The following is a 10,433-nucleotide window of genomic DNA, read 5'->3' on the forward strand; positions in this document are numbered from 1 at the left end:
TGTCCTTGGGTGCATGCTTAGGTCCCATGCAAGAAATGGGAATGAATTTCAAACACCAGGGCACCACTGATTGCCGACAAAACATTGAGATGCCTGGTTTTTAAATTCTAGTAAATCCAAAACTTGTCTGAAATTCATGAAACTTGGCATGCTATCATGGAGCGGCATCAACATATGCTTCTCACAAACTAGAGCTTCTCACAACAAGCATGATGGTTTCGGTAGGGAACGTCCCACCTTTGGAGACGAAATGATATCCATTGCCTCTTATTGCTTCCAAAAAATTTCTCGTGTCAACATAGAACAACAGGAGTGTTGTGTCATTTTTTGTGATTTTTCAGGGTTCGTTTGGACATTTTTGTGCATTAACTAAGTTTTCAATGCATTTATGTGCATAATTCAAATTTGAACTACATGCACATGCTCTAGTGCATATAAATTGGTTAAAAAATCAAATATATGTCCTTGGGTGCATAATTAGGTCCCATGTAAGAAATGTGAATGAATTTCAAACATTAGGTCACCGTTGATTGCCGGCAAAACATTGAGATCCCTGGTTTTTAAATTCTAGTAAATCCAAAACTCGCCTGAAATTCATGAAACTTGGCATGTTACCATGGAGCGGCATCAAGATGCCATGGTAAATTTTTTGTCCCATTTGGGGCAGGTTTGGGTATATGCTTCTCACAACAAGCATGATGGTTTGGGTAGGGAACGTCCCACCTTTGGGGACGAAACGATATCCATTGCCTCTTATTGCTTCCAATTTTTTTTCTCGTGTCAACATAGAACAACAGGTGTGTTGTGTCAATTTTTGTGATTTTCGGGGTTGGTTTGGACATTTTTATGCACTAACTGAGTTTTCAATGCATTTATGTGCATAATTTAAATTTGAACTACATGCACATGCCCCGGTGCATATAAATTGGTTGAAAAATCAAATATGTGTCCTTGGGTGCATGCTTAGGTCCCATGCAAGAAATGGGAATGAATTTCAAACACCAGGGCACCGTTGATTGCTGGCAAAACTTTGAGATGCCTGGTTTTTAAATTCTAGTAAATCCAAAACTCGTCTGAAATTCATGAACTTGGCACGCTTTCATGGAGCAGCATCAACATGTCGTGGTAAAAATTTTGTCCCGTTTGGAGGCAGGTTTGGGCATATGCTTCTCACGAACCAGAGCTTCTCACAACAAGCATGATGGTTTCGTTGGGAACGTCCCACCTTTGGGGACGAAACGATGTCCATTGCCTCTTATTGCTTCCAAAAATTTTGTTGTGTCAACATAGAACAACAGGAGTGTTGTGTCAATTTTTGTGATTTTTCGGGGTTTGTTTGGACATTTTTATGCATTAACTGAGTTTTCAATGCATTTATGTGCATAATTCAAATTTGAACTACATGCACATGCTCCAGTGCATATAAATTGGTTGAAAAATCAAATATGTGTCCTTGGGTGCATGCTTAGGTCCCATGCAAGAAATGAGAATGAATTTCAAACACCAGGGCACCGTTGATTGCCGGCAAAACATTGAGATGCCTGGTTTTTAAATTCTAGTAAATTCAAAACTCGTTCGAAATTCATGAAACTTGGCATGCTATCATGGAATGGCAGCCGACATGATGTGGTATTTTTCGTGTCCATTTTGAGAGAAGGCACACTCGAATAATGACAGCCAAGAAAGGCATTTTGAAAAAATACCTGCCACTTTAATATCTCGAACGTTTGTATAATACAAACCGTGTGCGTTTTGTTAACCATTCATGTGACGCCGTGTGTCTTGGTTTTAATGGCTGTAGGAGGTGCCGTGCGGACAGCTGCTTGATCTTAACTGAACGGGAGGCATGCAAGCGCAGTCCGGTGCGCAGGCTGACCGAGAGGAGTGTAAACTGTCCTCGAATGCACAGGCTCACCGGTGAGCATGCGCATTGTACGCTGCGTAGGCTCATTGGGAAGCAATCCCTTTGACTTCCATGGCCGCCCGCCTTCCTCTCCATGCGCGCGCCCCCCTCAGCGGCATGGACGCCGCCATCAAACGCTACCTCTTAGAGCCGCCAGCTGCCGTCCTCCTGCCCCACGCCCGTCGACCCAGGGATGACATGATGCAAAGTGAGAGCAGATTTGTGCATCTCTTCAACGCAAACAGTTTTTTTGGATGACCCGTGTGCAACCACTTACAAACAATTTGGTGCAATTTGCATCTGTCGTATTGGGTATGTTACCGTTTGTCAAACTGGAAAGATTGGCATTTGTTGATCTAGTAACATTGCCATTTGTCAACTTTGTAACATTGCAATTTGTCAAAATATGAAGCTAGAAATCATTAGCAGTATCTAATTTTTGCAACTAAAATTCAGTAATTAAGCATAGATTTCATTCATAGATTAATCATTCGTTCTTAATTTACACAAATAGTTCAACTCGACAGCTGAACCGACCAGAATTTCCCCAATTGGTCCCAACCACGTACTGAAATAGCTAGTTCAACTACATATACTAGCTATTTTTAAGTACGTTGTACAGTTCCACCACATCTATAGTCAGATGAACTGAACAAAATAGCCCCTAAATACTACTACTACTGCTGCAGAGGGGATTTGTACTACTTCCGGCTGCCTCTCCTCTGCCAAGCACGCTTAGTAAGAGGCGGAGGAGGAGGAGCCTACCGACGAGCTGGGAACCGCAATACAGTGCCTGCCGCTGTTGCAGCTTCGGTGACGCTCACCTCGAACGCCCTCTGCCGCTCCAGACGACCCCTCTTGAAGTGGTGGTTCTCCTCATAGATCTCCTGATTCCTCGCCTATGAGGCGGTGTGTGCCGCGGCCACGGCGGAGGTAGGTCTCTTTGCATGCTTGACGAGGCGCTCCTCCTCCTCCCGCAGGAACTCGGTGGAGCGTGCAAGGTCGCTGACGCATGTGCAGGCATCCACCTCCGCCTCCCGCCTTTGGGCGGCAGTGGTGGAGCAGGTGATGACCCCGGCGGTCGACGTTGGGCTGGCGGCCACGGCCACCACCTCCACCTTCGGGCCAAGGTGGTGGAGCGAATGATGGCCACGGTGGCCGGCAGTGGGGTGGCGGCCACGACGGCCTCCTTCCACCTTCGGGCCACGGCGGCGGAGCGGGCGATGGCCCTGGCTTTCGATGGTGGTGTGGCGGCAACGGCGGCCGGCAACAGCTACCGACGGGCACTGGCGGCGGAGCGTGTGGTGGGTGTTCCACGCACACCCAACAGGGATGCCACGCGCACTATACTACAATGGGGACTACGCCGCCGCCGTGGTGTGGCCTCCCAGCTAGAGCTGTCCTCTGATGATGGCAGAGTGGCTGAGTGACGACGATGGACCGGTGCCATTGGCGATTGTGGAAGAAGCAGACGAGATAAGCTATAGGAAGGAAGTGGAAAATGCGACGCAGGACTCACCGGCCGTGAGGGTTTTTATAGCAAGCCGGTAAGCATTGGGATTTTGGGGGATTTCACCAAGTCGGGCAGGAAGCTTGTGCGAGAACCTGCGAGGTTGCGCGGGAATGGGCTCACCGACGATTCATTGGCGCCACCGTTTGGCCAAAAGAACGCCCCCGCGCGCTGCGCAAGCTTGCGCTGTAAGCCGTCTGCGGCAGCGGGGTGAGAAGACATCCGAGAGGAGGAAGAAAGGCCACATACACATACGGTTAATAAAAAAATGTTTGCGATTTAATTACCTATTATACCCCCATCCTGGTTTATAAGTATGATTTAACTAATAAAATACGAATGCATGTCGCCAAAGATTATATAGTTGCATTCGTATTTGAACATAGTTTCCAATTATATAATTTTTATAACATGCATTAATACTTTGTTGGTTAAATTTGAGGGCTAAGTATGACATAGAATATAAAGAGGACTATAGACTAGACAGAGGTGGTAGCACACGGCCGCTCTCTACGCAGCAATGCAACTGTCGGCCAGCTTGTAGGCGACCATTTCCTGTGTGTTCAACTGCTCTATGCGTGAGGTTGCTTGTGGTTCAAGCGGCCGCGACGCGCTCTGCTCGCGTCCCACCGCGCGCACTCTGCTCTCGCGTCCCTCCTGGTGCTCTGCCCTCGTCCCTCCACGCGCGCTGCCAGTGTTTGGGGCCGGCGCACGATCACGCACATTCATGTGCATGCGATTGCACCGGGCACGGCGCAACGATGCTATTACCCGCTGCAAAAACTGCCATGCGGACGCGCCGAGAATCCACGCCGCCTGCTACCTCTTGAGCACTTTGTTGGTTTTCCCTTGAAGAGGAAAGGGTGATGCAGCAAAGAAGCGTAAGTATTTCCCTCAGTTTTTGAGAACCAAGGTATCAATCCAGTAGGAGGCCACACACGAGTCCCTCGCACCTACACAAACAAATAAACTCCTCGCAACCAACGCGATAAAGGGGTTATCAATCCCTTCATGGTCACTTACGAAAGTGAGATCTGATAGATATGATAAGATAATATTTTTGGTATTTTTATGATAAAGAGAAATAAAGCTGCAAGTAAAATAAATGGCAAAGTAAATAACTAAGTATTGGAAGATTAATATGATGGAAAATAGACCCGGGGGCCATAGGTTTCACTAGTGGCTTCTCTCGAGAGCATTAGTATTATGGTGGGTGAACAAATTACTGTTGAACAATTGACAGAATTGAGCATAGTTATGACAATCTCTAGGTATGATCATGTATATAGGCATCACGTCCAAGACAAGTAGACCGACTCCTGCCTGCATCTACTACTATTACTCCACACATCGACCGCCGGCATGCATCTAGAGTATTAAGTTCAAGAGAATAGAGTAACGCTTTAAGCAAGATGACATGATGTAGAGGGATAAACTCATGCAATATGATGTAAACCCCATCTTGTTATCGTCGATGGCAACAATACAATACGTGCCTTGCTGCCCCTACTGTCACTGGGAAAGGACACCGCAAGATTGAACCCAAAGCTAAGCACTTCTCCCATTGCAAGAAAGATCAATCTAGTAGGCCAAACCAAACTGATAATTCGAAGCGACTTTCAAAGATAACCAATGATACATAAAAGAATTCAGAGAAGACTCAAATATTGTTCATAGATAAACTTGATCATAAACCCACAATTCATTGGTCTCAACAAACACACCGCAAAAGAAGATTACATTGAATAGATCTCCACAAGAGAGGGGGAGAACTTTGTATTGAGATCCAAAAAGAGAGAAGAAGCCATCTAGCTAATAACTATGGACCCGAAGGTCTGAAGTAAACTACTCACACTTCATCGGAGAGGCTATGGTGTTGTCGTAGAAGCCCTCCATGATCGATAACCCCTCCGACGGAGCTCCGGAAAAGGCCCCAAGATGGGATCTCGTGGATACAGAAAGTTACGGCGGTGGAATTAGGGTTTTGGCTCCGTATTTGGTAGTTTGGGGGTACGTAGGTATATATAGGAGGAAGAAGTACGTCGGTGGAGCAACGTGGGCCCCACGAGGGTGGAGGGCGTGCCTGGGGGGAGGCTCGCCCCCTAACTCGTGCCTTCCTAGTTGATGTCTTGTTGTAGGGTCCAAGTCCTCTGGATCACGTTTGTTCCGAAAATCACGTTCCCAAAGGTTTCATTCCGTTTGGACTCTGTTTGATATTCTTTTTCTACGAAACTCTAAAATAGGCAAAAAAATAACAATTCTGGGTTGGGCCTCCGGTTAATAGGTTAGTCCCAAAAATAATATAAAAGTGTATAATAAGGCCCAATAATGTCCAAAACAGAATATAATATAGCATGGAACAATAAAAAATTATAGATACGTTGGAGACGTATCACCGCCCGACCCCTTTTATTCTTGCGGCCATTTACCTTCATCTCTTGTCTCACACGACACAATAAGCACACCCACAAGGACACATACAGAGAGGACATCCAGCGGTTCCAATGGCGCTCCCCGTGGCTCCAATGGCGCTCCCAGTGGCCGCCGACGACAACGGCGGGCAGTTCACCACGCAACATGTTGTGGACACCCACATGAGGGGGAAGGCTCTCTCGGTGGTGTACACGAACGATCCGGTCTCGGTGGAGAGCTCCATCCAAACTATGGAGCAGTTCCTTGCCGAGGACAAGTACCAAGTGGTCGGCTTTGACCTCGAGTACTCCATGGGTCGTGTCGGGCATGACTAGAAGGTTGCCATCGCCCAGTTGTGCATGCGACATGACGTCCTCGTCTACCACTACCACCTGGGCACAACGCCTTGCAAGCGTTTCTCCAGGTTTATCAACAGCTCCGACTGCAGTTTCGCTGCGGTCGACACCACCAATGATCTAAAAGTGCTCAAGGTTTCGTGCTTGAAATGCCAGAATCTTGTCAACAACCAAAGCTACTACAAGGTCTGGGGCAGCGACAAAAACAAAGTGAACTCCTTGGTTGACCTCGCTTCATCCATCATCGATCCCTACTACATGAAGATAAAGAATGAGAGCAATAAGGACAGGAACGCCTGGCACAGTGTGTGGCATAAGAGACTGGATGAATAACATGTCAAGTACGCGGCCATGGACACGTACACAAGCTACGAGATGTATAGGCGGATCGTTGGCATGAGGAACTGTCTTCTTCCTGAGCCAGACATGGGATCGAGCCACATAGCAGTGGTGGGAGTGTCACAAGAAGTAGATGACTAGACGATCATTTCTCCTACTTTAGAACGCATGCAATTGTTTATTGAGGTGTGTGTGAATGATCTGTATAGTCACTTATGTAATTGGATGTTTATTTCAGTTATATATACACACACACATGTTATTCCACTATAGACAGAGCAAATCACATGGCTTATTAGCAGCAATCGTCTGTGTTATTATTGGTCTTCGCACACATTTCTGATTACGGACATGTTTGCCGCGTATCACACACATCTTGTTCAGTTGAACCGTTTCCATTGTGTTGCCTAATCACACGCAGTTCATCCTAGTGAACCGTATGCTATATATCGCACACGCCTTCATCTGGCTGACCGTTTCTTTTGTTCCTCCTCATCCCAAACAGTTAATTGAACTAAACCGTACACCCTGCTTCGCACACGCAACTAAAATCTGAACCGTGTTTGATGCATCCATCATCGCAAATGTTTTGCACCTTTTTGATGGTTTTTTACACCCCCATTTGCGATTATGGCATCGCACACAGTTTCATTGAAGGGTCTAAAATCGTAGTGTCGCGTTTGGACCATCCTGTAGTAGTGCGGGGTTGAATTTTGTTTCTCGTAATCTTTTATATTCTGCCGCGGGTGGTACTTTTATGGAAATTACTTTGGGTGAAGCCACCAAATTGCTTGATAATATTATGGCAAATTATTTGCAATGACATACTATCATGGAGTTGACACGGCAGATGTCCTAGAGCAAGGACTTAGTCGTAGGGCCATCGCACTAGGAAGCTTAAAGGGGTTAATCGGGACAAAGGACACGAGAGAGTTTTATACTAGTTCGGCCCCTCACGATGAAGGTAAAAGCCTACGTCTAGTTGGGATTGGTATTGTTGTGGTTTCGACTTCCAAGAGGCTCAACTCGCCGGCTTGGTTATCGACTTGTTGTTTTTCTTACCCTAAGCCGCCACCGGGTCGTCCCCTTTATACATGGGTTGGCGCCTGGTGGCCTACAGAGTCCCAGCCGGCTCATAATCGTGTCCGGCTCGGTGACTTCCTTTACATGCCTTTCTTTACAAGCCTTACCGCCCGTATGGCGGTTTACAATAACGGGCCTTAAACCGGCCCGAGGCCTCTGGGCTTTCTATATATTTAATAACTACCATCTTGACTGTATATTGGGCTTCTTATGTAACCCGCCATTAGGGCTGACCCGGCCCCTCCTGGGCGGGTCATACTGATAGTAATATCCCCAACATTAGGCCCCAGGTTGACTTTGAACTTTGTCTTTGTCAATCTTCAATACTTAGATGAAAACCATCTTCTGCCTGAAAAACTTTGTAACCCGCCGTGACGTCATCTTTGAAAACACGAAAACTTTAATGACGTCATCTTCCAACGGATCTTTGATTTTTAATGCTTCCCAAGAATCGAGGCGTCTATATAGCTGGATAACCATTATTTGGCTCTCCCTTGATTTTCGCTCCTGTCTGTTCGCATCTGCCCTTATAAATAGGCACACGACCGGTCCTTCTCATTCTCCTTCCTTCCTCATCTTCTTCCTCTCACAACCTCCATCGCTGCTCAAGCTCCGCCACCGCCGTAACTCTCATCGCCGTCGTCAAGCTTGGCCGCTGCATCACCCTGAGCCCGTCCAGAGAACGCGGTGACTCTTCGTGGCAGGCCTGCATCTTGTGAGTTTTCTTCTCTCTCACGCACCTAGATCTGTTTAGGTTTGCGAGTTCTTCAGTGTTCTTCACATGTTCGCCATGGATCATCTTGTAGATCTTCTCCGCAACTCCTTTTGATCCAAAAAAGAGATACAACTCGTGCGGTAGCTGTTTGGCATTCATTTTTGATATTAGTAGATCCCTTTTATCTGTATAGATGCTTCTTTATAGCCGACGAACTCATCTGTACTAGGTTTCTAGGTCTAGAATATTTCCCCTTTCTAAACAACCTTTTGATCCAAAATGATAATGATAACTTGGTGAAACTTGTTTATGCCAACACTTAACTAAATCTGCCTTCTGAGAAAATCTGTAGTCATGGCGGCTTACCACTCCGGCTTTCTTTTCCCTATATGTCATTAGCCCATAGTTAAACCGCCATTACTTGCTTTATAATTGACCGTAGACTGAACCCGCATATTATTATTATTTATTTATTAGTTCGTTGCACATCATGCCATCAAAGTCATCCACCGTCTGTAACTGGGTCCCTTCATCCGTAACTGAGGAACAGTTAAAAGAGTTCTTCATCATTGGGTTTCTGCCTTCAAAGAATGTCATGTCTTATCGTGCTCCTGACCCGGAGGAAGAACGTCCCAATCCAAAAGACGGAGAAGTGATTATCTTCACTGACCACATGAACCGTTGCTTTTCACTGCCCAGTTCAAAATTCTTTAGAGAGGTCCTTCATTTTTTCAAACTCCATCCTCAGGACCTTGGACCCAATTCTATTTCCAACATTTGTAACTTCCAAGTGCTCTGTGAGGCATATCTTCAGCAAGAGCCCATCGTAGAGCTGTTTAGAGAGTACTTTTATCTGAATCGTCAGAATGAATGCACCAACGGTTCTAGCTTAGAACTTGGAGGCATCTCGATTCAGTGCCGTCAGGGTGCTGTTTTCCCTCTCATTGTCTTACGGAGCCACCCAAAGGACTGGAACCAAACTTGGTTTTATTGTCAGGATACTTCTCCAGCAAACGAGAAGCCTCTGCTGGGTTACCGCCCTAGTCGTCTTGAGTCCAAGTTCACCCTTCCGGATAAGCTTACCGTCGCTGAACGTAGGAAGCTTCTTCCCTCCATTAGAAGAATCAACGGCTTGTTGGGTAATGGTTTAACTGGAGTAGATCTGACCCGTTGCTGGATCTCATGGCGGGTTATTGCATCAAGTCGTTGATCTCAACTGATGTATGAATATGACGGAAGCCCGGACAACCCTCTTCATCACAGCCCAATTGAACTCACCGAAGAAGACATTGTTTCGATGTCAACCCTTTTGGTAAATGGGAAGTACGAAGATTGCAGTATTGTTGGGTTAAGTACCTTCTGCAAGATTAATCCGGTGCCAGAAGTAAGTACATTCTGATATCTTTTTCTTTGTGTTTTGCCCAGCTATTAGTACTTAATACTGATCTTTCTTCTTGTCTTTACAGGCCAATTCTGACTTCTGGAAGGTAAAATATGACCACGAAGCTGCCAAGAAGGCGAAAGCCACCGCTATGAACACCAAGAAGATGACCCGGAAATCAAAGAAAAAGAAGAAAACTACTGCTAAAGATTTAATGAAGCTTGATGATACGTCTGACTCGGAGGTAGCCCTTGATTCCCTTGGCCAATTTTTTAACAATCTTATTGACACTGATCCTTACCAGGATGACACTGGGGCCAGTCAGGCCGGGGAAGCAGAGGTAACTATCATTTCCTCTGACTCAGAGCCCTTATCAACACACAAAGTTTGACGAGTGATCCGTAAAGTAAGGTTTTCTAACCCTTTAGCTCACTTGGATCCCAACTTTCATTTGAAAAAGCAGCAACACGAAAGCCGCCGTGAAGCTGAGATTGAAGATGAACCGGCTGTTGACCTTCAACAGACCCCTCGAAAACGCCCGAACAAGGTTTACTTTTACTGTCCTTAACTTGTTTTAATGAATCCTGCTCATTGTATTCCTTTTAACTCCTTTCTTTTACCTTTTCAGGAGGTGTCTCGTTCTTCAGGCGACTCTTCACAAACACAATTCCCGGCTTTCAAGACTGCCCCTGGGTAATCAAAAAATCCTCTTTTCTTCCGCGCTATTCAATTGT

This window comes from Triticum dicoccoides, chromosome 3A (assembly GCF_002162155.2).
Source record: "Triticum dicoccoides isolate Atlit2015 ecotype Zavitan chromosome 3A, WEW_v2.0, whole genome shotgun sequence".
Taxonomy (NCBI): Eukaryota; Viridiplantae; Streptophyta; class Magnoliopsida; order Poales; family Poaceae; genus Triticum; species Triticum dicoccoides.